The sequence below is a fragment of the Zosterops lateralis genome (genome assembly GCF_965231275.1).
Source record: "Zosterops lateralis genome assembly, chromosome: 13".
Lineage (NCBI taxonomy): Eukaryota > Metazoa > Chordata > Aves > Passeriformes > Zosteropidae > Zosterops > Zosterops lateralis.
Genome location: NC_139773.1, coordinates 3,238,431 through 3,265,876, shown reverse-complemented (window position 1 = coordinate 3,265,876; position 27,446 = coordinate 3,238,431). Strand labels below are relative to the sequence as shown.

Below are 27,446 nucleotides of genomic sequence, written 5' to 3'. Positions count from 1 at the left end.
AGAGCAGCGGCGGCTCCGGCCCGGCCCAGCCCGGCCCGCCCGGCCCGGGGAGCGCACGCCGGCACAGCAGGTAGGGCGGCGGCGGCGGGGCCCGGCGGGGGCGGTTCTCGAGGCCCGCCCGCGGTGGAGGCTCCGCCGGGCTCGGCGCTGCCGGGGCGGCGGGAACGGCTCCGGGAGGAGGAGGAGGCACCGGGGAGCGGCCCCGGGGAAGCCGCGGGGCGGTGGCTGGGGGGTCGCGACTCCCCCGGGCGGGGGCGAGGGGAGCCGGGCTGCGAACGGCGGGTCGGTCGGGGGAAGGGGCAGCCCCAGCCCGGGGGCTGTACCGGAGAGCGGGACCGGGACCCGCCGGGGAGGGAGCCGGAGGTGCCCTGGGAGCTGCTGAGCCCGCTGTGTTCCCAGTCTGAGGAGGCGGAGTGCTCGGTGTGACTGGAGGTGTATCAGCAACTTATTTGTGTGGAGAAGTTGTGTATCCCCCTAGCTCTGGGAGGTGTTTCCATATGCTTTTTGGCACAGTGTGGGACTCTAAGGGTCGGGGTTTGTTGTCTTATTCAAATCATAGAATCGGGATGGTTTGGGTTGGAAGGATCTTAAGGTCATCTCACTGCAGCCCTGCCCTGGGCAGGGACCCCTTTCACAGCCCAGGCTGCTCCAGACCCCGTCCAGGCTGGCCTTGGGCACCGCCAGGGATGGGCAGCCCCGGCTGCCTCGGGAGGGGGACACCTTCCCTTCCGAACGTTTCCCTGCTGCCAGCAGTCCCCCTTCGCCTTTCTCGACAGTGACTCCTCTGCTCGTGGAAAGTCTTCTGAGCAGAGTCCAAGCTCTGTTGAGGAGCCTCCCGTGCCTGACCTCGTGTGGCATTTTCTGCCTGCCTCATTTTTGGTTTCTGGGCTCACCGTGACCTGCCTGAAGTCTCACTGTCACGGGTGTGATGTCAGACTTGACTTCTTTTTTTACTAGTGACCTAATGCCTGTCAGCTTGTGCAGCCACTCCCCAAGTTCTCCAGGACCTGCCTTTTCCTTCTCTCAGCTTCCCATCTCCTGGCTGTGACTTACCCAGATAAACCATCCCTGGTCCAGTGCTGTGTGGGTAACTCAGTCTCTGTTGGGAGAGGATGATGGGTGAACAGGGAATCATGAGCTTTGTTCCTGTTGAGAAGCTCTTATCAAATATTAGCAGCATTTTCCCACAGATACATTTTCCAAAAAAACAAAGGGTGCCTTTGAGTTATGAGTTTACAGAGATTCAGGCTGCAGAATTCCTCAATGCTTGCCAGTGGCTCAAGTTTTGAAAGTGCCACCTGGGTGGTGAAGTGTTACCGATGAGAGAATTTGGGTTTCATGGCGTTGCTGTTGTGGAGGGATGCACACACTGGTTATTTCCATGTGACACTGGGCTCACACTGGAGCTCTTGGAGTCAGGGATGAGCTGGAGGTGCTGCCAATGATAAACATCAGCAGGAGTTCTTGTTCAGGGAAGGTGACCGCTGGCAAGGTGTGACCAGATAAGAATTTAAATATCATGGCATGTGATTTAAAAAAAAAAAAAATCATTATTAAAAAAAACCCATGCAGATGTACTTAGGAAGAGTAGAGGATGGAGGTGAGAGCTGCCAGGGAAGTCTCAGTTTCCATGTTGAGGTTCTGGCTGCCGGTGTAGCAGCACCCCAGCACTGCTGATATTCCGGCCTTTTGGCAAAAATCTTGCTGACTCCAGTGAAATTTTAGACTATTGGCTTGATAAAATCAGGGCTTTATGCTCACACCCTGCATAAGCACCTAAGCTTTTTTCAGATACAAGTGTTTCTTTAAACAGTTCCTGACCTGAAATCACTTTTTCTGGACTTGGCTGGTGCCTTTTTTATTCTTTAAGAGCTGTTGGGTGGTGAGGAAGAGGAGTCTCATCTCTCTGCTTTCCTCTGCAAATCTATAACTGTGTTTTCAACTGCTGGCCAAAAGTCCTCACAAGTTTGGGCCAATTTGGGCTCCTTGCTGTGTTTTGTGTAAGTTTTGTTTTCTGGATGTGAGGTCTGGAAACTCATCAGATTGTCACAATAAATTTATCTGTGACTGGTACATACCTGCCTGTGTTTATGCCAGAGTTACTTCCTATAAATCAGCTCTTCTCTCCCTTGGTACTTTAGGAAAGCTTGGCTCCTTATTTACAAACCACACAGTCACTCTTTTCCCCATTCTCTGTTGTTCTCTTCCCTGCATGTGTGTGCTCAGAGCTGATCCCTGAGGGGAGCAGAGCATAGGAGGGCAGGGGAGGGCTCTCTGGGATGCTGTGCCATGCCATGGAGAATTCCTTTGTGCTGGTATCCTTCATGTCTGAGACAGGTTGGTGGCTCACAGGTCATGGCAACAAGCTAATATACCGTCTCTCTTTCTTCTTCCTTGGATTAAAGAACTTTTTTTCATAGTAGTGTTTATTGTGGAGTCTTAAGTGTGTGGCCTTGTCTCTTTCCAGCCCATCTGTCTCGCTCTTCCATAGGAGTTTTCATGCTCTTCCAGTTCTCTGTATTGGTAACAACTGGGTTTGCTGTGCTGGAGTCACCAATGGAAAATATTCAGGCAGGTTCAGAACTCCACTGTGAGGGGAGTTGAGCAAGATCCTAAGTCCATCCCAGTCCACAGCCACTTGCTATTTTTCCCTGCCCTAACACTGCTCCCTTTTCCAGCTCTTAGGAAGCAATCAGCCTCTGTGTATTTTCAGGTTAACAGATGAAATCCTGTGTAATGCCTTAAAAAGTGCTACCAGATGAGACCAGGAATCCATCTGGCCTGGTATCCTGCTCACTGGTAACCAGGAGCAGATGCCTGGGGAGGGGAGAACACAATCACAGCAGATCTAATCCAGGGAAATAGTGCTTTATTTTTCTCTCTCCAGCAGTTCATGACCTCCCTGAGCCAGGTGTTGAATTTAGGAACCTTCACACTTCTCTCTGTGATATTCACGATTTTAGGAAAACACTTTTTCCATTCCTGGTAGTCTTTTGGCTGAATTATCATAATATATTTAGACTTTCTGTGCTCTTCTTGTTTTTTATGCCAGCTCTGCTCCAGCTTCCTTTGAGACAGGTAACGTAGGAGGGGTGGGGCACAGGACAACAGGGGATGTTGACAGAGGTGCTGGGTTATATTTATGGTGCAGGTACCTCTTTAGAGCTATTTTAGAGGTGATTTATCCTATATTATTGTCTCTGTAATTGCAAATGTCGTGTTGATTAGTGATCTTAAAACCATGGAGGGATGGTTTTTGTGGAATACTCTGGTGTAGTCCTGTTTCCTAGGGTTGGCCTGAGTTCAGTCTGTCATGTTTCTTGAAGTTGACGTTAAGGTGGCTGTTCCTGATGTGCTGCTCTGTGAATTGTATCACCCACTCATATCACGAGATTTTACTGCAATTCCTTGGAGTCATGGCTCTTATTTACTTCTCATCCTGAATTATTCAGAGTAGCAAATGTTGTCATCTGAGTAACACAGCTCAGTGTCAAGCAGAATCCTTTGGTGAGTCCCTTCTGCTGCAAAACGGACCAGTGATACATTCCTCCTCCATTTTTACCCCCTTAGTTATTTATGTACATGAAAGATTTTTCCTCTTTTCCTGTAGTTTTTCTCTGCAGAGAGCTTTGATGGATTCTGCCCTGTAGTATTCTTGCTTTTTTCAATGGAATGTATCAGCTGTTTTTCCCTCATTGATGTGCTCTGTCCACTGCAAAGGGAAGAAGGAAAAGGTTAAAAAAGACAACAGCCTCTGACTCCTGAGACATGGCTTCATTTTGTACAATATAATTAGCCCTGCAGCAGCTTAGGCTGGTCTTTAGGCCAGCTCTGGTTTGCCAGCATGGCTGCCTGGGCTGTGGTTGCCTAGACGCTGCTGAATCGTTCTGTGAAAGCTGGGCCAAGAGACTTTCAGGTACCAGCTTTAACCAAGGGCACTTCCCCAGCTCCTCCTGTGTGACTTTGGAGTAAAGTGAGGCTGTTGCTGTCACCTTGTTATCTTTTGCCACAAAAAGCCTGATTTCTGGAGTCAGCTGGGAGAGAGGAGATGGCCAAGCTCAGCAGAGTGAGTATAAAACACAAATTTAATTTTTGGGAGATGTTGTCTGATGATTCATTAACACAATAACAGATCATGTGGCTTCTAACCTTTTTTTTTTTTCTTATTAAAAGCTTAAAAATAAATTTAGCTTTTGTTTCCTTCTTGGACATTTAAGCTTGCTGTACAGATGGGTTGGCTTTGATTCCTTGGTCAGATCACACTGTAGGGCTCACACCAATATTCCAACTGCCACCCAAAGGGAAGGCAGGAATTAGTTTAGATTAGATGTTAAGATGAAATTCTTCTCTGTGAGAGTGGTGAAGGCCTGGCCCTGGTTGCCCAGAGAAGCTGTGGCTGCCCCATCCCTGGATTTGTCCAAGGCCAGGTTGAAAAGGGTTTGGGGCACCCTGGGATTGTGGAAAATGTCCCTGCCCATGGCAGGGGGTGGAGTGGGATGAGCTTTAAGGTCTCTTCCCGTCCAAACATTCCATGTTTCTGTGAGTTGCTGCTTCTCTCAACCACTCCTGGGGAGGAATCACATTTTGCTGTTTAAGAACTTGGTCCTGGTGTCACACACTGACCTGGCATTTGCTCTGGTGACGTGGAGGGAAGTGGGGCCTGGTTAACACTGAGTGTCCTGCTTGTGCAGCCCACTGGTGACACTGTGACAGCTGCTTCTGCTGCTTCTGCTGTCTGAGGCTCTGTTTTAAACTTGTAATTCTGATTTACAAGGGATTTCTTGTTGACACAAAAAACTTGAGTTGCTCAAATAGTAGTGTCAGCTTTACTCCTCTAAATGTTTGCTTAGTCCTTGTGGTTTTTTTAAATGTCTAGTGGCTCCTCTACTCTCCACTGTGTTTTGAATGAACTTGCTATGTCCACTTGCAAACCAGACACTTGAGTTTTTCTATCAAACTTTTAGACTTCCAGCATTTGTGAAGAAACACTGCTGACCCTTGTTTTTGTCTTTCCATCTGACTTGCACTATATTGATTTTTTTCCTAGCTGTGGATTTTCACGTGGCTAATTCTTGTCCCATCTGTGGGAGTTCTTGAGGAGATGAGGCTCTTATGAATCACCTTCTTTCCCCCCAAAGATGCATCCTCCTCAAATATACTCTTCTCTGGATCTGCTGGCTTTCTCTACTCCTCTTCTGCAAAGGAACCCTTGATTTTGATTGCTCAGGCCACTGTCATGGTGCTGTTTTAAACCATTCAGTCCTTGTTCTTGTTCAGGCTTCCAGTTGTCCCAAAACCTTCTCAGATCCTAATGAATCCAAGCCCGAGTGTGGGAGCCATTCTTTGAGATGCTCTCACACAACTCTTTCTCATTGCCTTCCTATTCTCAGCCTGAATTTTGCCTCTGGACACTTCCCTCCTCTTTTGCTGGCTGTGCCCTTGCAGACAGGAGCCTGGAGTGCCGGGACAAGGGGGAATGGCTTCCCACTGCCAGAGGGTGGGATTATGTGGGATACTGGGAAGAAATTCCTCCCTGTGAGGCTGTTGAAGCCCTGGCACAGGTTTCCCAGAGCAGTTGTGGCTGCCCCACCCGTGGCAGTGTCCAAGGCCAGGCTGGATGTGGCTTGGAGCACCCTGGGATAATGGAAGGTGTCCCTGCCCATGACAAGGGGATGGAATGGGATGGGCTTTAAGATCCTTCCAACCTAACCCATTCTGGGGTTCTATAAAGTAGTAAAATCTCAGAATTGTTGTACCTACTTCATCTCTGTTCCACATTAACACCGCCCCCCCCCCCCCCCCCCCCCGCTTTGTTTTGGACTTAAGGGAGGAGATATTTGAACTCCATGTTAAATGGCCCATTTAATTTCTGGTTCATCAGACTCTCCTTACCTTTTAAACAACCTCTTTTTTTTCTAGAAATTGGTAAAAGCAACAATGAAACTCAATAGGGGTGAAGTTACCATTTTCTCCTGCCTTTTTGTATGTTCTTCCTTCCTGTCAGATCCATTTGGAGCAGCCCATCTCCTGCAATGGATAGGTGTCTCTTACCTGTCTGAATCTTCTGATTTGCTTTGCTCATCCTTTTTTGAGCAAATCTCTTCCAGAGAACAGCTTAATAGCCTGAAAAGTTGACAGTGATTCCACCCTCAAGATCAGCCTGACAGTTTCTGTGTTGTGGAAGACAATTGAATAGCTTGGATTTGCTACTCTGAGCATTTCATGCAGGAATTGAGGATATTCACTGGGGAGATGGGAAAATTGTTTTCCTGTCTGCCTCTACTCTCCTGCTTTTTTTTTTTTTTTTTTTTTTTTCCCTCCTTCTTCTTATGGCTATATTGTGGCATTCCTTTAGGCTGGGAATATTGTGGCTGTTTGGCTGTTTACAAAGATGTGAAGGTTTCTCTGCAGTCCCAAGTCTTTTTCCTGAGGTCATTGTGTCTCTGTAGCTCTCTTAGATGAGTTGGCCATGTTGTGTGGGGTGCATTAGAGGAGACCACATCATTTATTAAATATCCTGAGTAGCTGCTGTCCTATATACATGTTTTAATGTCTAGTGATAGAGCCTGGGGAGTTCATGCAGTTTGTGCTGAGGTTAAGAAAATTCTGAAATACCTGCTTCCTATAGAGCTACTCCTTTTTCCCAGCACACAAGGAACCACTGTGCATCACTGCCAAAGGTAGTTAAATCAAGTTGTAGGAGAAACCTATTTGAACTCTGTGAAACCAACCTGTCTGACATGTTTCCTGGAGCTATTTTATGTTAGAAAAGATGCTCTCTTCCGTCTTACTGATTTGCTGTGGAGCTCAGTTCATGATTTAACCCCTGCCATGCCCTGGGCTGATCTCCCAATGTGGGCAGTGGGACGGGGGATTCTGTCACTCTCCAGGTGAGACCCCACCTGCAGAGCAGCTTCCAGCTCTGGGGCCAACATCAGAAGGATGTGGAGCTGCCAGAGCCAGTCCAGAGGAGGCCAAGGACTCCAAGGGCTGGAGTCCTCCTGCTCTGGAGCCAAGCAGGGAGTATTAGGAGTGTTCATCAAGAGAAGGCTCCAGGGAGACCTTAGAGCCCCTTCTAGTGCCTAAAGAGGCTCCAAGAGAACTGAAGAGGGAGTTTGGACAAGAGCCTGGAGTGCCAGGACAAGGTGGAATGGTTTCCCACTGCCAGAGAGCAGGGTTAGACTTGATACTGGGAAGGAATTCTTCTCTGTGAGGGTGATGAGGCCCTGGCACAGGTAATATCTTGTTTGTAGAAATAAGCCAAACTCAGTCTTCCTTTGTTTTGCACATTCCTTTCTGAGTTGGAAGTCAGAGGATAGATTCAGATCATTTCAGCTGTCATCCTTTGCATTAATGGAGGGCTCACGACAGGGAGAAATAGCACAGGAAATCTGTCTGTATCTGTCTGGCTCAGCAGGTACATAAATCAGGTATATAAATTGACCATAGACTCATTGACTTGTTCAGGTTGGCATCGCCTTTAAGATCATTGAGCCCATCCATTAAGGTTACTTCTCTTGTATAAAATTGTTTATTTGGAAGGGTAGCAGTTTGAAGTCTCTCAGACTTGCTGGATCTTCAAGCTTTCATTCCTCACTCAAAATTCCTTCCAGATCTGATTGCTGTTTGTTTGCATCTATTACAACAAATGAGAGGAAGTTCTCTAAAATACAGCTTTAATATTGTTCATCCACAGTGGCAATTCTGGCAAGTGTAATGGCAGAGTTTGACTCTTCTCAAGGTTGGAATAAGCTGCTTCATAGTGCAGCAATCCCATCCTGCCCAATTTTGACCGTCCTCAGTTACCTTCTAACTGTCTTCCTTTGTGATGCATAAGGCCAGTTTAGTTTCTGCAGCTTATTTTTATTTCCTAGATCTTAAAAGAACAAGTTTCAATGAGCAAATGAAACTTAAGAACGTTTAACATCTTATTCTAATGAAGCAGAGGCCACAAGCTTTGTAGTTGTCTCTTTTCAAGTCCGGGTTAGACTTCAAAGGTCTCGCCTTCAGGAGTTTCGTGCGGACTCATTGTTGCTGTCGCTTTCTGGCAGGTCACAGCACTCTGGTTTGTGCTGGGGGAAGGGACTGGGGCAGCACGTGTTTTGAGTAACTTCTTAGATGGAAATAAATGCTTCCAGAATACCTGCTGTGTGTCATTCCTCCAGGTAGTGACATTCTTGAAAGCGTTCAAGGCCATGTTGGATGGGGCTTGGAGCAACTTAATGGTAGTGGAAGGTGTCCCTGCCCATGGCAGGAGGTGGAACAAGGTGGTCTTTAATGTCCATTCCAGCTCAAATCAGTCTATGATTTTATGATTTTTTCCCCATCCTGAATAGTTTTCACTCCCTAGTTGCTCTCTCATTATTCTAGCCACAGCCTACCTCAGCTGGCTTGCCTTCAGTGCTGGGTTGCATACTTTGGAGGCCCTCAGGTTCTCCAAATGATCATCCTGCAGCTGACATCAGGCCTGTAGCCACTTTGGCATCTGGTACTGCTTCCCAGCTGTCCTCCCTTTGGAAAGGTTTTGACCAGTTTCCTGCTCTGAAGCAGCTCTGTGCAGTGTTGGCAGCCCTGAGGCTTCAGTGTGACTTATGATAGATGCAATGCCAGTGTGGTAAATCATCACTGGGCTGTGCTTTGCCTCTCTGGGGAGAATATCTCTGCTCAGATCCCTGGTATTCTGTGATTAAAATCCAAGACTGGTATTAGGCTCCAACACAAGTCACAGCTCTTTGGTTTTGCTGGGTACAGCACAGGTACTTGGTGTTTTTTATCCCTTCTAAGTGTTAGGTGTTACTGGGGATGCCAGAATGCTTTTGCCTGTCAAGCTCCATGACTGGGAGCAGGATGTTTTGGAACCACTTGTTCTGTTCCTCCTGGTGCTTCGACTTTAAGGGACAATGTGATTGAAGACAGGGATTTGGGGGGAACTCGGCTGCTGTTGTGATAGCTGCAGGTTTTGGCTGGGGGTCATGCCATCCTCCTGGCCTCTGCAGGGACAAATTTGGTAAGAGCAGGGATGTGCAGGGTGCCTGCTGGATGTTCAGATAGCCTTCTGTGTCACCATCTGTTTGCAGAGGTGTTAGGGGATGGAGCATGACTTCCAGATGCCTTTTGGAACATGTGCACTCAACATCTAATGTGAAAAACCTTGTGTCTGGTTGGACTTGGTGCAGTCACCTTAGTAATCCTGGCTTTGTCTGCTTGAGCTCATGCTCCTGTTTGAGTTTCTGGCATCAAAATAGGTACTTGAGCATCTCTGAAGCCCTGTAGGGCTGAGGCAGATAGGTCAAAAATTCTGCAGTGGTATCTTGAAACCAGATTCTTTAACTTGTTTTTTTCCTGTGGGTAGATTCTTGCAGTGATCCTGGACATCAAACCTCAGTTGACTGCTGTGGTCCTTCCGTGGGCTCGTGGCTGATAGTGATCATAAGACTTAACAGAGTTGAAGAACCCTTGCCTGTTTGGCTTGGAAATTTACTAAATGTTTGACAAAACTGTTGGCTGAGACACTTTCTGGTAAACTGGGGCTTGTCTTCACAAACTGTTCAATCAGCCTTTCCTAACATTTACAAAAGCTTGGAATAATCCCTCAGTTCTCATCTATGCACTCTTGTGTAGTTCTTAGAACTGTAGTGTGAGGTGAGGTAGAGGAGGAAATGTGCTTGCTAAGGAGGTGTTCTAAAATATATTTGCACTGAAACCCCATCTGTTAAATTTTTGAGCTCTATTGCCAACTCTGAACGTAGTAGTTTGCACATTCGAGCAAACCAGCCCTAACAGGATCATGGTGTCCCAGTGCCGTGTTTATGGGGTTCTCACAGACAGCTCCTCTTTGATGGATTGGGATTGGGCTCCCCATTAATAGCTCCAAGATCATTTGCAATTAAATGGAAGTCTTCCATGGGATTTACCCTAGGACCAGTGCTCCACACTGGTATCCAAGCTTCCTACAACTAACAGACTTGCCTGAGGCACAGGTGGCTAAATTTAGTCTTCCAGCGAGCTTGGTATGACCTTGTGCTGCAAGGACTTTCTACTTGTATCTCTCTCAGCACATAAAAACTGTTTTTGTGTGGTGGACAGAGCTTTGAGGCTAAATGATGCCAAACAGCTTTTTGTGTTTGTCATTGGCCAATGCTACCAGTGTGGCTGTTGGCAAGAATTAACTCCAGATCTGAATGCAGTGCAAAAGGTTCACGAGCGATCTACTGGTACAAAGCCATCCTCACCAGTGGGTATTAAGGCTTCAAAGGAGACAGACACGATGTGGTGTGTAGAGGAGATTACTTGGTAACAAACATTCCTAATTGACAGCTATGTTGAAGACTAGGGCTTGAAAATGGAAGTTGAATCAAAGCAGGTTCATACAGATGCAATTTCTGAACTGTGGGAAATGTAATGTTGGCCTTCAAGGTAACATGAATCTGTGCATGTTATCTGTGCAAAATAGCACTTTACTTCAGCGTCTGGGAGAAGTTTGTAGTATGTGTGAGATGGTGCACAGAGGTGGCCAGTTCTGGCATGTACTTCCTTGCGTGGGTTTGCCTCCTTGTGTGAAGTGAGACTTATCCTCCATGTTCAACTTTAGCAACTCCTCATTGAAGCTGTTTCTAATTAAATGTGTAATTCAACCTACAAGCATAATGAGGAAGAAGCCTTCAATGTGTACTCAGGAGTACCGAGAGTACTTCTGGAGCTCTTCTGCCGTCCTCCAAAAATGCCAGACTCCTCTGAAGTTGGCAGCACGCTGCCAGCTGAATGGGAAAAGTTGCTGGGAAGTAGAACAGGATTTTTGGGTGTCTGCCATGCTGTTCAGGAGCACAGTGAATGGTGTGGGATTTTTGCCTTGTGAAAGAAACTTTTACAGGTGAGTGGGCAAACTCCTTTGGTTGGCATGGGCTCACCTTGGAGCTGTTAGAATTTGTCACTCTGGCATTGACTCTGTTGTTGGTGCACTGGTCTCTTGCTTGCTACAGATAGTACACATTGTTTTATTTTTTGGGCTGAAATGATTAATCTGATTAAAGATTAGGGTCATTGAGTAATACAGTGAGTGAATTGCAGTGGGTGAATACGTGACTACTCCTGTTGTGTTGTGCATTTCTGGTCATTGCATCTTCACCACGGTTGGAAAACATACGGAGAGAGAAAGTAGAGTTAAAGGTGGATGAGAAGCTGCCTATCCTGGGCAGTCTGAAATGCCTGAGACTCTTAGGATTGGGAGGATTTCTTTAAAAAGCAGGCAGCAAACTTCTGAATGTTGCTCTGGAGCTGTGTAGAAGCTGTTTGTTTAGGAAATTGGACAAACAAAAAAAGTGATTGGACAAACCCAGGATCAGCATGTCCATAAAATGAACGCTGCTAGGACTGGGCAGTTGTGTCCATGCCAACATCTGTAGTCCAGCAGTGGCAGATCCTGGAGCAGACTGCAGGAGTTTGCTGCTCCCTGGATCATCCTCAATTGTTGTGGACAGAACTGACACAAGTATTCTCCTACTATTATTTCCACCTTTATGAACCTCCTGCCTTTCTAGAATCCTGGGGCAGCATTTCTGAAGAGCTCTGGAGGATGCCTGAGGGATTCTTAGAGGAGGGGAAATCTCCAGCTGTTTCCAGGATACTGTCCATATCTATAGGTCTCCCATGCTGTGCTGTTCAAAGGAGATTTGCTGTACAGTGTACTGAGAATTATGAGTAAAAGCATTCCAGGGGAGGATAGGTAGAAATGGAAAGGAGGGAAATAAAATTAGAAATTAGAGATGAAGGAGGGAATTGAACATAAAGTTCTTGGTCCCTTTAAATGGGAAAAATTATTGAAATTCCACCTTTCTATGCAGAAAGTGGGAGGAGGTGATCATAATGCCTCTCTTCAGCTTTCTCAGCGTGGGATCCAGTAGGCAGCTGGGCTTGCAATCAGCTGATAGCCCAGAACGGGGCAGGGACAGCCAAGAGTGAAGCAGCACAAGTTAATGTCCTACTCTGTGTCATACTAATTACATGCAGTATACATATATACACACACACACATATATGTATATATATGTGTATATATATACATACATATAGGGGTGATTCCAATATATCCTTTGTGTTTGTGTCATGGCTGACCAACTGTGGGTTGCTTTTTTAGCTTCCTAATCTGTGCCTGCTAAAAATCTAGTTTTAATCAGACATTGGCCTATTAAACTAGTAATTTTAAGCACTGATGAGGAGCAGTTAATGTAGTTTCATACCTAAACATGAAACTTGGTGTTTCAATACTTTCCCTGGGATTGAAACATCCCATTGTGGAATGTTTACAACTTGAAGTCTGTTTTGTTGCCTCTGCAGAGGTGCCTGCTCTGCCCAAAAGGGGAGATTTTCTCCTGCCTTTCCCATATACTGCTTGTCAAACCTGTTCCTGAACTGCCCTGAGTTTCTAACCTGGCACAGAGCTCTCCAGGTATTGTTGGGTTGGTTTTCTCCTGATGCTCTAATGAGTTAGATTTGCTCAGCAGTGGGTCTGATAAGGGGAGAAACCACTGGATTCCTGCAGCTTTTTGGTTACTCCATGTTACAGAGAGCACCCGTGGGTTTTCCTTCAGAGATGCTGTTTTGTCCTGGTGGTAGTTTTAGGCTGCAGGCATCTTCCCAGCCTTTGGGACACAGGTGGATTGTTGTGGGGCTCACACATGGAGAGGGAGAACTAGAAGCAACAAAACCACTGAAGTCTCCTAAAAACTTGAGGAGCAGCAGAAGAGGCCCTGAGGAATGGAGACTACTCAGCTTAATTTAGTGTCACTCCCTCTCTTTAGAGAGCCCATGGTGTCACCTGAGCATATGATGAGATTTCTGAATGTCTTGAGTAAGGAAAAAGGATCTTAAATGTCTGCATTTGGGTTACTGGCTTGTGCTTAGGTCTGAAGAGGGGTATGAGCTGAGCTGGCTGTTGGAAAGAGCATTAAATCAAGAGTCTGTTAATGATTGAGTAAACCCATGTAGTAAGGGAGCAATACGAGCAAATCATCATTACTGTGCAGGTTGGGAGCAGTGAGTGCTCCAACAGCTTTGTTATCCTTTCTTCAAAAGAATGTGAAGAACTGAAGCAGCTCATCTTCAGATGTGAATCAAGAAAACTCCTTAGATTAGATGGGGGTTTTTTTTGGTTTTTTTTTGGTTTTTTTAAGTAATACTGCATGATGGTCTGGGTTGAGATTGACACCTGGAGTGTGAACTTGGCCATGTCTGACAGCAAATGCCATTTAGTATGGCTTCAAATTTAGGAGGGCTTTATCCCTCTTCCCAGAGGTACTGGGAGTGGCAACATTTCTTGTACAGATGCTAGAAGGATGTTAACTGTGTGATTCATGTAACCCATAAAGGGATCCTTGGAAAAGAAGAAAATAAAATAAAATATGAGCAAAGCGCGATGTGATAATGGTGAAAGAGAGTGTGTGAGTTACATACTGTACCCTTCACAGGGGGTATAAGGTGAGTGAGTGCTGTGTAGAGGCACTTTGGGCAGATCCTGATCAGAGTCCTCCCCAAAGCCTTTTTCCGTAAGACAATGAGAGTCCAAAGTCCCACTTATAAATGTTTTTCATAACTCAATGTTTAGTCAAGGTGGATGCTCTGTTTTGACCCTTCTCTGTGAACTCAGGGCACCCAGACCCTTACTGGGTGTTGTCATGGGATACCTTCTGCTCTTGCAACAGAGGAAGGCAAAAGGGAAAAAAACTCCATTTCTTTGCAATAAAAAAAGAGTAAAAAGCAGATGTTTCGTATTAAGATGTGTGCTTGTTTTTCCCTGAGCCACTTGCTCACTTTCTTCCAGACTACTGTTCCTTGCACAGTATCTGCAGCTGCTGCAGGGGAAAAGGTTAAATCATCTCAAAGTGAAAAGTAAAATACTCCTTGGGTGGGCTTTCCCTGTTTGAGTTTCAGGCTCTGAAAGCTGTACCAGGCAGGTCAGGGTTTGGGAGCAGAGGTTCACATTGAAAGGGTAAATTAGAGTTCTTTTTGTGAGCGTCCTCGGCCGAGCTGTCACATCTCTGTGCTCCCAGGCTGAGGTGTCAGCAAACCACATCATATGGAATGATTGCTGCTGGAAGCATGCAGTGCACCTCAGTGCTGGGAATACCTCAGCTATAGTCAGGGAAAACATATCATGAAATTTAATTTAGAATAAGCAGGCCTCTCTTCCTGATGAGTCAAAAGATTTAAAGAATCTCGTTCCATGATGTTCCTGTTTTGCAGGTAGATTCTACCTGAAGTTGCCTTCATGTTTTCTCTAATTTTTTTATTTTTGTATTATTTGAGGCACTGTTCTGTTTCCTTTCATCGTGAAGATGGTTGGCATCAGTTTTGAAGACTTAAATATTTTGCTGTTAATAAAGTGTAGGCCCCCGTTATGTGTTACGGACAGGCAACTTACTGGGAATATCAAACCTTCATGTGCTGGGATTGCACTGGGCATGGCATTAGGTAACTCCAAAAATATTTGCTGTTTTCCTTTTGTAAATACAGAATTGAGATCTGCACCTGTTTGCAGCATTCCTTGCTGTCTTGGGGGTATGCAGGCTCCTCATGAGTTAAGGGAATTGGGAGATGCCAAATGAGTTTTGTAAGCCACAGGTTTGTATAATTTTATTTTTTACCTTGGTGTGAGCTGGTAAAGGCTGTTCTGAGCAGAGCTCAAGTACAGTGTGGGATAAAGGCTGAGTCTCTTTTGCTTCAGCTGAGCAGAATGAATGTAGATATCAGCTTTGGGGTGCATTCAGGGAAGAATTTGCAAATTACTGAGTCCAAGCAGGAGCTTTGCTTCAAGTGCAGTCATGAAGGCATTCATGTCTCTGTCTAGCTCTTCCTCAGGCATTGAATGTGTTTGGTTTTGGCAAAAAAGGCAGAAAAATCTATTCAACAATGTATGACTTTTCCCCTTTTGACCCTGCTGCATTCCATGTTTTGGGGGCAGACAGCCTTAATGTCATTGAGGTCCTTTCTGCTTCACTGCTGCTCTGCTGATTTTGATATCTACTGATGATCAGCAGATAATGTTGCTGATTTATTCCCAGCAAAATGCTGTTTATTGAGTCTGTGCAGTCAAAGTTGGTGTCTCTTCCTCTTCTGCCAAGAAGTGGTTATTTGTACCTGTGTGACATTAAAGGGTCAGTGGGGGGGTGAGTCAGGTCACAAAACCATCGGGGGGCATGTGGGAGGACAGTCCACTCCTGCTGCATGAGGAGTAAATGGAGCTGACAGGAGGGAGGTTCAGATGTTGTTCAGGTAGCCAGGGACTGCTATGGCTACAAAGACTTTTTTTGAGTCTGTTTGTCTGGAAAGGAACTGGACACGTTGATGAGGCTGCACTGGATGTTCTTGACAGAATAGCCTGAGTTGGAAGGGACTCACAAGGATCAGCAAAGTCCAGCTCCTCACCTTGCACAAGACAACCCTAGCAATCACACCTAGAACACTCAGAATGCCCAAAGTGACTTGGAGAGGCCCAGAAATACAAACCAATAGAGGTGGAAAAATGCACAGTATTCTTAATCTCTTCCTTCCCTTCCCGAACATGTGTGCATGGTGCTGTTCCAAACTGGAGGTCAAGCTGGCTGTGCCCTATTCTTTGGTTCTTGGAGGATGTGACATGAACTGTTTTATCTCTGAACTGAATCATCAAATCCAACTCCTGGTGCTGCACAGATACCCCAGCAGTCCACCCTATGCCTGGGAGTGTTGTCCAAGAGCTCCTTGAGCTGTGGCAGCCTTGGGGAGTTCCCTGGGGAGCCTGTTCAGTGCCTGACCTCCCTCTGAGGGAAGAACCTTTTCCTAATATCCAATCCAACCCTGCCCTGACACAACTTCACCTTCATATATTTAAAAGTTTATGCTGAAGCTGTCTGGTGCACTTGGGGTATCCTGAAGGGGCTTTACCACATAGCAGAAATGGTCTGCAGAGACCTTATATTTTTCTTATGGGTGTGGAATGCTTTGATTGAGAATCTGCTCATGTGAACCCCCACTGGTCCAAGACAGATGAGTTGCTTTTCAGATAAGCCATTTGTTTCTGAAGAATTACACATCCTATTTCCAGATAATTCCACATCTTGGGCACTGCTAAGCTAGGTTCTCATTGTCTGAGCTCAATGCAAGTGCTGGAGCATCATGTTGGCTCTTGAGGTTGCATTCCATCATCTCATGCTGGTGGGAGCCATGGTACCTTTCCTGCTGTGCTCAGTGGTGTGAACACTTTGGAGTACGGCAGAGTCCATTAGGTTGGAATCGGAATTTTGTTTTTGTGTTTAATTTGGGAACAGTACAAACACCTTGAGCCTAAAGATGAGAAGCTTTTTCCCGAGTGCTGCCCAGAGTTTTGTGCTGCCAACAGGTAATAAAATAATAAGCTGAAGTACAAAGATCCAAAAGCTATGTACCAGCTTCCTGGGAGAACTACAGAGAAGTGGATTTGTAGAGTCATCTTCCCTGCTGTGGCAGAAGCCTTGTCCTCCTTGGGGAGCCAGAAAGTGTCTGTGCGTACCCCCACCTTGGAGGCACAGAAATCAGGCCTCCTGGTTCAGGCTGGCAAGTATTTCCCTGGCCCCTGGAAGAGATGAAAGACCGGGTTGTGTACTCTAGGTAGCAAATACTAGCTTTTCACACCATGCCTTCAAGGGCATTAGCTTTTACTCTGAAACTGAAACAAACTTCTCATCTGCTCCTTGCTTTGAAAAGTAATGTGGAAAACAACCAGCAAGGCTTAAAGCTTCTGGTGGAGCCTTGTTCTCTGACACTGACAGCTTGAAGAGTTTTTGGGGGTTTTGTGGCTTCTCCAGCCAGTGTGGTGGTGTTTCTGTGATATTCAGATTATGGTTTAGGTTGAATGGGCCCTCAAAGCTCATCTCGTTCTGCCCCTACCATGGGCAGGGACACCTTCCACTAGACCAGAGCCCTGTCCAACCTGGTCTTGAATACTTACAGGGATGGAGAGTCCACAGTCTCTGTTCTAGTGCCTCACCTGGAAGAAGTAAAGAACTTCTTCCTAAAGTGGCCTTTGAGGGCTGACCAACATGCTGCTTGTTGGCTGTGTGCTGGGAAGAGACAGCTTTACTCTGGTTCTGTTGACTGATGCAGAGGTTCTTGTCCTGAATACAGGTGTGTGGGACCCGTGCCCAGCTCCACACTCCTGAATGCTTCATGTCCTCCTGCCTTTGGCACTCTGGAAAATAAGTAACTCTGCTTGCTGAAGTGCCTGGTACAAAGCAGAGCATCCTCATGGAAGGATCTGGTGTGACTCCTGCATGGCTGTAAAACATCAAGGCCTGTTCAGTTCCAGGTGTCTCTGGGCCTAAGGTCTCACTGGAGCCATCCCTGCTGGGACATGTCACAGGAAATGGGCTCAGTGTCTGAAGATGCTAATTAAGTACAAAAAGAGTTAATTGTTTGTCAAGAGCTAGAAAGGGTTTCACTTTGCTGGGCACAGTTTCAGACTTCCTCTTTCACTGTCATTCTTCATTCTGCCTTATTCTTTTCTTCAGCCAGGCACGTGGTCCCTGGATTCTCCATAATGTCAGGCTTTGGACATCAAGGCTGGATGGAAAGGGAGAGGCTGGAGCTCGTTACTGTGATAAACTGGTGCTCGAACCGGGCTGTCCACATATTCTCACTTGCTAACCATTGCTTTCTGCTGCTGCCAGAGGTGCCTTTCTGCTCCATGCTGAATGGGGTTCCTGGCTTCCTGGCCACGTTTAACATGGACTGGATTTCTGTGTGAATGGCCAGGGGAAGGATGGAGACCAAGTTCTGCATTTTGAACCTTGGGTTCTCTCAAGATGCTGGAGTCACATCTCTATGAATGTGGGAGTCATGTTTGCTGGCTTCAGGTCAAAAGCTCTGTTAAAAAAGGTCTTGAACAAGGTGGGGATGGGTTTTGTCACTTGGCCTTGCCAGTAGGAAGTGGCAGAGTCTGACCCGTGCATGGATTTTCCCACATACACTTTGATCCTCTGTAATGTGCTGGTCGTCTTGTTCTTTGAGCAGAGCATGAGTAATACTTAACCTCTGGTTCAAACCTGAACCTTCGGATGGCATGAGATGATTTATATACCTTTATTCCTAAAGTGAATCATTGTACCATAGAGTATATTAAAAATAGTCTTCTGTTTCACTTCCTTGTTTGGAGTCACCACCAAACATTGGGATTGGCATAAGGAAACCGAGTAAGTTTCTGGCCAATGAACCCACCCAGAATTTTTATTCACAGCTTTTGGTTTTCTTTCTAATTTTAAGTAGGGCATGTTCCAAGTGGGAAGAGAGCAGAGCTGAAAGGGTGTTCAGCATTTAAATATGTGGACTGTCATGTAATGGGATGCTCCAGTTTTTGCCCAGTAGTGGATGACAAGTGATTAAATAAAGCTGCAATCTTTGTTTTCCTGTGAATAGGTGCTTGTGTTTTCCCTTTCTTTTGGGTCTTGGTTTGGTACAAGTTTGGCTGGTTTTTCCTTGCTGCAGCCTCTGACCCGGTCAAGTAACTTGAAATTACTTTAGTATCATGTAGAACAAAAGTTTGCCTTAAATGCTTCACAGCAAATTTTATATTGAGGGCTACATTGAGCCTTTTCATTTGAGAGGAATGAGTGTCACTGCTTGTACACTGGAGTAGTGATGTGTGTTCCTCACTCTGGTGGTTGGCTTCATTCCGAAGCTGGTGCTGGATAATTGTAGAGGAGGATTAATTAATGATAGCTGTTGGGAGCTCATGAGGACTTTCAAAGTCCTCTACAACGCCACTGAGCAATCCTCCAGGCTTCTGGAGGGCAGAAACCATGAACAACATCAGAAGAGCATGGATGTGACTTGGGCTGGACTGACCACAAGTTCCTGAAAGGACAGGGCAGAGGTGGACACCAAATTCCCACGTTCTCCAGTCAAAGTGGTGTCACTCAGCAGCACAGCCATAGTAGCTTCAGTTTGTCTTGCACCTCATGCTGGAAAAAGCAAAATCACCCCCTGGTTTAAGGTACTAATATGGACCTTTACTGTTACCTTGTTGTAACAGTTGGAAAAATAAGGATAAAGTGCTAACTTACCTTTGAGTACCTATTGGGGAGCTGGTTGCTTGTAGCCTGTGTAAGGGAGTCTCCTGTGGTGTTTCAGAAGAATCTTTAGATGACAGTCAGAGCTTCTCAGAACTTAAATCTGCTTTTTAAAAATTTTGTTTTTATTAGAACTATCCATGTGTTTTCTTCCAAAGGATGTTACGTGGCCGAGTTTTGAGTGCAGAGCAAAACAGGCTGTCTCTGGGCAGAGTTACCCAGAAACAGTTTCATTTCGGTTTGACTTCCCCACCTGTCTTACAGTGCCCTCCCCCTCAGAAATTGCTGTTTGGACCCTGTTCTCTGGAGGGTGTTTTTAAGGAAGAAAGTCACAAACAAATAGAAAAAACACCTTGTGCTTCCTTTTGACCAAAGTGCCTGAAGCACAGCAGGATATGGAGCCAGCCCAGGCATACTGTGTCAAGGGACTTCAGGTTTGGGAACCTGTTTCCCAAGGTGGGGAAACACAGTTTATCAAAAACCAAACCTCCAATTACTCTCTGAAGAGAGAAAAATATCTATTTTCTTAAGAAAACACTGTCTTCTGAGCTAAAATTCACATTATTTAGCATTGAAAGCTATGAGTTCCCCTGATATAGGGTAAGGAGAATGATTTTTCTATGAGCAGTGGGGTTTGGCCGTTTCATCCCCAGGACTTGGAAGCTGCCATATCCAGCTGAAACCAAACAATGACCTTTTTTGTTTTTAAGCAGAATACAGTAAGATTGGAAGTCACTGGTGTGAACTGTTGCACAGAGACTTCCTAAAATGTGCTTTCTTCCTTACCAGGTTCAGTACAGATATGAGTGCCTGGCTGCTCTGCTGCTCCCCTGCCCCAGCACTCACTGCCCTGTGATTTTGGATAACAAGACTGAGAAGTGAGTTAGACATCGTGTGGTGAGTGTCACATCCCTTTGATATTCTGGAGTGTCTTAGCTTGGAGCTCAAATATTCCTTCCTAAAAAAACCCCAAAAAAACCTAAAAAAACCTGTATTTGATAAGAAGGATCTCTCTTATGTAAACAGAGAGAACTGAGGCTGTTCATCCTGGAGAAGGGAAGGTTGCATGGGCACCTCAGAGCATCTTCTGGGATCTGAACGGGCTACAGGGAAGCCAGAGAGGAGCTGTTCATCCAGAATTGTAGTGGGAGGACAAGGGAGAATGACTTCAAACTGATATAGGGAAAACTTAGGTTAAATACAGCTAAGAAATTTTTCCCTATGAGGGTGGTGAGACCCTGGCACAGGTTACCCAGAGCAGCTGTGGCTGCCCCATCCCTGGCAGTGTCCAAGGCCAGGACATGGCTTGGAGCAACCTGGGTTAGTAGAAGTTGTCCCTGCTCTTGGCAGGGGGTGGAACAAGCTGATCTTTAAGGTTCCATTCAACTTAAACCATTCTGTGGTTCTTTGATTCTCTATATAAGACAAGACACTAAAAATCCAGTATTTTACCCGGATTATCAATTAAATATCTGCCAAGCCTATGGAAGGATGCTTAGAGACCCAAATGTAAGTTGTTCAATTCTTATTCCTTATTTCCATTGTGACTTTTTTTTTCCCTCTCAGTTTTGTCAGCATTTTTCATCTGAAGCAACTTATCTGGGAAATTACATCCCTGATTTCCTTTCCCTGGCATTATTTTTAGAAAGACAGGTGTGGAGCTGAGAAGTAGGTGGCTGCAGTGTTGCTTGTCAGTGACGAACAAGGAAATTGGACAGGATTAAAGGCAGGGAGAGTCCAGAGTCTTCTGTGGTGAACTGAGAGCAGAGTTGTTGTGTTCTGTGTATAAGTGTTTGTGTGATAAACAAAATAAGGGTCAGGTTACCTATTCTGTAACAGCCCACTTACAGAAAGAGCAGAAGACTCAAAACTGAAGTTGTTGAGAAATTTTTCCTCTTCAGAAATCAAATGGAATAGTATTTGTAGGTGAGAGTGATGGACTGATTCCACTGGGGGGTAGATCACTTGATTTCATGAAAAGAAACCAGTGAGTGTTCTCTTTTAGGGAATGCAAGTCCCTGCTTGGCACAAGGAGGTTTTGGGGTGTACATAAAGGCTGAAGCTGGCTCTAGAGTTCTTTCTGGACTTCTGAAAATGCATTTATATAGTGATAATTTTTTTCTGTGCAGACTAAGTGATCCTGATTAAGTCATTGGGTTGTTTTGTTTAGGGCCATAATTGTGCAGCATCCCTTGGGAATGTTGTTTCTATTTTTGGCCAAAGTGATGTGACAAAACAAATTCTTTAAAAACTGTAATTTCCATTTAGAATTTTCTCTGTAGAAAGCTTCATGAGCTCTTGCTTTTTGGTAATTTCAGCTGGGGGTGGGGGAGCACTGTGGATGGGCCACAGTTTCATCCTCTCAGCAGCTTCCAGCCTGGAGGAGAAATCTGGTTCCAATTTTGCTTGATATTGTATCTCAAATTATTTTTGCAGCTTCATTCCCTAAAACCAATTTGTCTATTTTTGGTGACAGTAGTAGGAGTGCCATTAATTGTTGAAAAGTGTTTAGTTTGAGCAGTTCAGGCTGGTGCAGTACAGTGCTTTAACATCTTCTATGAGCCCAGCAGAAGCTCTGTCATCTGCCTGGGCCTTCTTTCACATTATTTTTTTTTCTCAAAGAGAAGCCTCTGCAGTCTAAAGTTTTGCTGTTGTGATGTTGTGGAGGGTTTCTTTTGGAACTGAAGTCACTGGCTTGTTTTTCTATATCCTGCCTGTAAGATGTCTGGGGTCTTGGGAAGGTTTTTTGACTCAGATGTACCCATTTCCTGAGGTTTGCGTTCATAGCATCCTTTTTCACTTGGGCGAAGCTTGTTTCCTGTTCCTGCCTCCTTTCATCTTTCTGTATATTTCAATTTAATATTTAAAGACGTGCTGGTTTTCCCATTCTATGACTTCCCCAGGTGCTGCAGTGAGCCAGCACTGCCTCATGCCATTACTTGTCTGTGTGTCCTCCCCCGCGTGTTCCCTGCCTCAGGATGCCCAGGGTGCACTGACCCAACTTCCCAGCTCCAGTGAAACCAGGGCCAGGTGCTTCCCTCCCACATTTGTGCTGCAGAACCAGGAGTTATCCATGTGAGTGAGGAGCTGGCTCTTGGCACTGCTGTGGTGACCTCAGTGTGCTCAGTCAGCCACATCCAGCTTGAGGAATTTGGCCTTAGGTGCAAATTTTTTTTCCCTGGATGGCACAAATGAACAAGAGCAACAGCAGCTGCAGCCTCAAGCTGATGTCCAAAACCAGGGAGACAGCTGTGAGGGCTGTGGGTGCCTCCTCTGTACCCTGCTTGCATCCTGAGAGCAACCCTGGTAATGTGGGGAAGCCTAAATTTCTTTTTGTACAAGGAGCTTTCTAGCTGTATTAGTCATCCATCAGGCTTCTGGATTATTTAAGTGCTTAAGCACTCCTCAAAAAGCAGCAATATCTATTTGTAGAAAGGTACATCATGTGAAGTGCAGTTCCAGTATATTAGAGCTGCTGCTGGAGATGTTCTAGGGAATTTTGCCCCTCCAGTTGTGGGACTTCAGGAGCTGGAGGACTCCCATCAAAGATCTGAAATCTTAAAGGTTGGTCTTGTGGACATGTATGGTGATACATTAGAGCTCCTCTCAACTTCTCCCGTGAAATCATTCCTCCTGAGCCCAATGCAGCCTCAGCTGGTCCATGTTGATCTCCAGATATTGAGAAACCCTGAGGAAAAGGGGATCTGTAGCATTAAGAGAAAATATTCTTCCATTAGGTATGGGAGAACTCAAATAGTGAAAGATGAAAACCCTCTTCTCTAGCTCTTGAACTTGTTCTGTCTTGAACGAAGTCTGAAAGTGCCTAAAGCTGAAATGGTCCATTTTTAAGCTGTAACTCATCTGTCTGTGCTGTTTGCAGAAAATCTTTAGGACAGTTGCTAGCTAGAAAGTTAATTCCAATACAGCACAGTTACATCTTCAAATTGAAAGAAAACTTAAATCTTTGTGGGTTTTGTAATGTGTGTGAATTGACTTCATTGTATTCTAACCCAGAAGTTAAACATGAGGTTTCATGTAAGGCTTTGAGACTCACAGACTGGCAAAACCCTTGTCCTTGCTTATGCAGTCTGGCTTTTATGTAACTCATTATTTTTGCTCAAATGTTGCAGATAGTCGGTTTCCTCTAGCAACAGCCACCAGATGTTTCACTGAACAAGACTTAATTCTTTAAAATTGACCTGTGAGAAATGTGTGAAGGCGAACAGGGAGGCGGAACAATTGTATGCCAGTGTGATTTCCATTTCCTTGCTAAAATCCCACTGCAGGCCTTGCAGTTTGAGTCCAGCAGTGATGGATCCTGATTTTTGTGATATACTGTGAGGACTTCTCTGTGGTTTTTAGTGTTTCCATGAATGTGGTGTTGGGAGCAGGGGGATGGGATTAAGCTGCTTTACAACAGTGTTACTTGGGCAATTAGCTCTGTATGGATTAATTCTATCAATTAGCACTGTATGGATTAATTCTGTTTGGTGGGAATCTTGCTGTCCATAGATTTTCTTATCATAAGTGATCAACTGTGTGCTTTGCTAGACTATTTCCTATTTCTCTATTTCATGTTTCCATTGGAAACCAACTCTTATGTCAGTTTCCCAGCGGGGGGAAGAGAGTGACCCAATGGGGTGAGTGGTCCTGGTGGTCACTGCAAGAAGTTCCCAGCAGCTCTTGTCTCTGAAACATTCCCATTCTGGGGGTTTGTCTGTACATCCAGGACCACTTTATGTGGGGGAAGATTGCACAGGGATTCTTTGCTGGGGTGAATTATCTGCAATCTGGATTTTTGGGTCTGTTGTTTTCATGTTCATGTCTGCAGAGACTACATATATCAAAGCAGAGCTGTGCCATTTCCCTTCCTCACAAGGATATCTTGTTCCCATTGTGCTGCTTGTTGTGCAGTTTGGACATGGAGGTTTGCACTGGACAGATGACCTTCAAGAGAAAATTTACTGGTGTGTAACTGTGGGTACTGGTGGTAGCTCTGTACTTGAGAAGTAAGGATTGGGTAGAGAAGTTCAGCTTTGCAGGTATTTTCAAGGTTTTGGAGATCAAAGTATCTGCTGGTTTAGGCTCAGGGTGGTTCTGCTGGAAATAAGATTTCTCCAGTGCTGGAAATGCTTCAGGACACAGTGTGGATGCTCCAATCTTCAAAATTAGGGTTTTTGGTACTTGTTGGTCTCTGTATTGGTCATTTTTGAGAAATTCTAGGTATCTGCCACAAAATTTTGGTACCACTTAAGCCAGAGGAAACTTGAATATCCTTTTCTTGTAGTAAGATGTGCAATTGGTACTTGAAGTAACATCCTGAACTAGCATTCCCTTGTGCTGCTCCTTACAGTTTTGAAATTCAGTGTCCTGTTTTCTCCTGATGGAGTGGTGGATAGAGGATGTGCTACATCCCAGTGTTCCAGAAACCTGTGAGGGTGGAAAATGTGGCTGTAGTTTGAAGGAGAGCTGTTGCTGCTTAACACAACCAGTGTGTTAAGCATAACACAAATGAGAGTCTTTATGTTCTGGCATTGTTACACAGAGCTACTGAAAATTACCAAAGGACGGGAGAAGCAGAACTCCTTAAGTTCATCTGTTTATTGTGGGGTGTTAGTAGAATCATAAATGTCCAATTGTCCCCAAGTTCCTTCTCTGTCCAGTTAATGCAGCAACAGTGTGTGACAACCTAATCCTGCTGGGAAGGATAGTGTCATCCTTGTGCTGGTTCTGAGGCTTCTTTTAACCTCTCAGTAGGATGGTGAGGCCCTGGCACAGGCTGCCCAGGGAAGCTGTGGCTGCCCCATCTCTGTTAAGTGCTCAAGGCTAGGTTGGACAGGGCTTGGAGCAACCTGGGCTAGTAGGAGGTGTCCCTGCCCATGGCAGGGAGATGGAACTGGGTGAGCTTTAAGGTTCCTTCCAACCCAGTCCAGTCTGAGATTCAGCTGGCAGCCAGCTGTAATTCTGGAGTTGATCACTAAGAGATCAAACAAGTGCCAGAGCTGGTGAAAAGGAGAGACTTGAGGGTGTTTGATGGATGGAGGACCAGGAAGGTGCCTTTTGGGGTAGCTGGATGTTAACTGGGGTGCATATCTGATGTGTGTGTACCAGGCATGCCTGTTTGGTGACCTAGGGGCTGTTCAGCTCTTCAGTTAGAATCATCTCATCCCAGAATTACAGAATTGGAAAAGACCTTTAAGATCAAGTCCAACTTTTCACCCGTTACCACCTTTTGAGCTAGAACAGAACTTTAAGTCCTACCATCAGTCGTTTCTTGAACACCACCAGTGATGGTGACTCCACCACTTCCCTGAGCAGCCCATTCCAATGGGCTTCACAATCCTTCTGAGGAGAAATTCCTCCTGATGTCCAGCCTGAACCTCCCTTGGCACAGACTGTGGCCATGTCCTCTCATCTTGTGGTTCCCTCGGCCTCAGTGAGACACCTAAAGCCTGGCTTTGCCTCCCACTCTGTCCTTCCTCATCGTAACTGTGCCCCCCTGGCAGCGTGGGAGGTGTGACCCTGACCCATGGCTGCCAATGCTGGGAGGCTCCACTTGGCTGGAGTTGCCTTGTCTTTGCCTAATTTCAGCTTTTAGCCTGTCTCAGCCTGGCTGCTTAACTACTAATGCTCTGCTCATGGTCTGTTACATCTCTGGGATGGGCTGGAGGAGCCCGAGCTGCTCTGTGCTGTAGAAGCAATGTTTCAGGCTCTGGGATGCTGTGGGGCCATTTGGGGGTTCACCTGAAGGCAGCTGCTGGGAAATGCTTGTAGATTTGGGTAGAAGATGTTGCTGGGATAAACTGATTTTTATCTGGGAAGGTTTCCTTGCTGCTCACTTCCTTTGGGTCACGGGTCTGGAGGCATAAACACTTAATTGCTTCAATTCTAAGGATTTGGAGCTTTTTCCTCATCACCTCAACCCCCCTTTCTGAGCTTCAGCACTTGCAGATGATTGAGTATGAAACACTTCCCTGTGTGTCTGAAAGACTAAGATCAAATCTAAAGGGACCTGTCACAGTGAGTGGCATCCTTGCCCATGGCAGGGGGTTGGGATGAGATGAGCTTTAAGGGCCCTTCTCACCCAAACCATTCCATGATTCCACGGGAATGTGGATTGCTGTACATATGGAGCTTTGACTCACACCCAAACTCTGTGGCTGTGCTGTTGTAAACAGAGCTGAGAAGACTGGTTTTGAGCTGTGGTGGAGCCTTGGTCTCACTGATTGCTTTCCTGAGGAAAAAAAAAAAAAAAAAACAAACCAACAAAACACTACCAGGAAAACAAAAGGAAAAACTTTACCTTTTTACTATCAGGAAAAACTTGATAGCTAAGTTTTGTACCTGATCACCTCCAGTATCAGGTATAAACTGCTTTTTGTATATGTACATGAATTGGGGAAATCGTCATACAGTACCACTGACCTTTCCTTAGAACAAACAGACCCCACTGCTAACATGCACCTATCACAGTAATCCAGGGAATAATCCCTGGAAAAGACTATAAAATCATATTAATCCTTCCATTTTCTCAGCATGCAGTTGTGTAAGAGATGTCAGAGGATACTTGGGCATCTTCAGCTGTATCTGAACACCAGAAGAGCTTGGCTCCTGGAAGTGCATCTCCTGTTTCCTGTCAAATGTCCTTTGGTGTGAGTGGTCCCAGGTTGTGCTGTGCAGCATTTGCACTTGAGTCCTGTGGAAGAGGAAAGATCAGCTGCAGACTATCCAAGCTCCTTCCTGGCCAGCTGGCAGGTGATGTGATTTCTACAGGCAAATACATGGTTGTTGTAATTTTCTCTTCCTCAAGCAGCAGCAGAGGTTTGCAGGGCTGTAAATCACTTCAGAGAGTGCACGTAATGAAGCCAGGTCCCTGGGGGACATCAGACTGGTATTTTATAGATGTGGTCGAGCAATGATCCATCACAAACAAGGGGTTGATTATATTTAGGTAGGTTGTTTCTTTTTCCATGTGCAGCTTCACCTTGTCCTGAGATGCAGCCTGGGAGGGATGATGACCAGACCAGCATGGTTGAGAGTTTGTTTTCCATTTCTTTGTTTTCCTCAGGTGCTGGGAGTTCTGATTTTTAACATTTCCTGTAGCAGGAGGCAGATGGCCCTCAGATTTCTTCTCACCTAAACGTTCTTCTCCAGGTGGATGAAAATCAAATCTGGGCAGTTTCTGTGACAAAACAGTATTCTTCCAATTCTTGTCTTGCCAATGAAATAGAAAATGGGTTAAAAAAACCTTTCTGACGCAGATGTCTATGTTGGCCATGGTGAAATTGTATCAAATTTTGCTTTTTCTGGGATGCCATCTTTGGGGATATGGAGCTGCTCCTGTAAACAAGGGTGGTGGTTGACCTCAAA

At 45.5% G+C, this 27,446-nt stretch overlaps 1 protein-coding gene across 1 annotated transcript in view; it reads left to right on the top strand.

Annotated features, from left to right (window-relative positions):
• CSNK1G1 (casein kinase 1 gamma 1) overlaps nt 1-27,446 on the top strand; it is a 102,989-nt gene continuing 75,543 nt past the window's right edge. The window contains exons 1-2 of the mRNA XM_083870790.1: nt 1-70; nt 19,866-19,973. The gene's annotated coding sequence lies outside the window, so the exon portion shown is untranslated. The remainder of the gene's footprint in view (nt 71-19,865; nt 19,974-27,446) is intronic.